Raw genomic sequence first — 1,263 nt, forward strand, 5'->3', positions numbered from 1 at the left:
AAGAATTATTCTAAATGTGACTGTCAATTACCTGGTCAGGGCCGCCCTTCTCCTGACAGCTGTTTTAGAGCCTTTAAAAAGTAGTATATAGCCTACCTAAAAATGTATGTCTGCACAGTGGTCTTTTTACCACTGCTATCTCTTCAGTCATGAGAGTGTTCTCTTCAGAAATGAGGAATAAAAACTAAGATAGCAATTGATAACAGAAGTGTGTCATTAAGACACACCTGACTATATCGCTCTTAGCATATTTTGTGGCTGGAATGTGGAAGAACTTGCACCTTGTGGTTAGAAGAAGCCTTGAATGCGTACCGTTATGATAGGATCTTGGATGGCAAGAATGTTTGAGAAAAGTGTGGTTCAGACTATTGCATTTTATCACTCATGCAGGAAAACAAATCAAGACACATGCCTTTAAGGATTTTTCTTTCCTGATAATGATAGGCTTGCATTTATTTATTTATTTATATTTATTTATTTATTTATTTATTTATTTTTTAATTTTTATTTTCAAGCCAGACTGTAGAGATGGCTCCAGATGGTTAAGAACACTGACTGCTCTTCCAGAGGTCCTGAGTTCAATTCTCAGCAACCACATGGTGGCTCACAACCATCTGTAATGGGATCCGATGCCCTCTTCTGGTGTGTCTGAAGACAGCTACAGTGTAATCATATACGCAAAATAAATAAATACATGTTTTTAAGTCTGAGAAATTATAATCTTTTATGGTGCCCTGAGCTTTTCAAACCCTGTTATCCCAAGTCATTTATACTATACTGTGTGTTTGCTTTTCAAGTGTGCACTCGTTCCTTGGAGAAAAAAGCAAGGGCTTGGAGGGTCAGGGCCAAGCTTCTTCTAATAGGTGGTGGCGTGCCCTCCGACATTTCACCGTCTGTTTGGCTTTAGAAAAGAGGCCATGCCTTTAGAAAAGAGTACACCCTATTAATCTGATGGTATGTGACAGAGCTTCCCATGGACCATGGCTTTACACCCTGGAGGAATAAACTCCAACTGACGCAAGGCATTCAGTGGACTAACTTCAGGTCACGTTGTTTCGAGAAACTTTTGTATTACGCAGGGCCTGGTCCTGAACCCGTTCCCCTGTGGAAAAAATTCTCTCTTAAGAGGGAGCCGAGGGAGCCTAGAACTACATGGAGGAGGGGAGCCGCCCCCTTCTGGGGTTAGCTGGTCCGAGATCGCAGCCTGGCCCTGCCCCTCCCTCCGCCCCTGAACTGAGACTTCCGGGCGGGGCGGACCCTGGC

The sequence above is a fragment of the Rattus rattus genome, chromosome 1 (assembly GCF_011064425.1).
Source record: "Rattus rattus isolate New Zealand chromosome 1, Rrattus_CSIRO_v1, whole genome shotgun sequence".
NCBI lineage: Eukaryota > Metazoa > Chordata > Mammalia > Rodentia > Muridae > Rattus > Rattus rattus.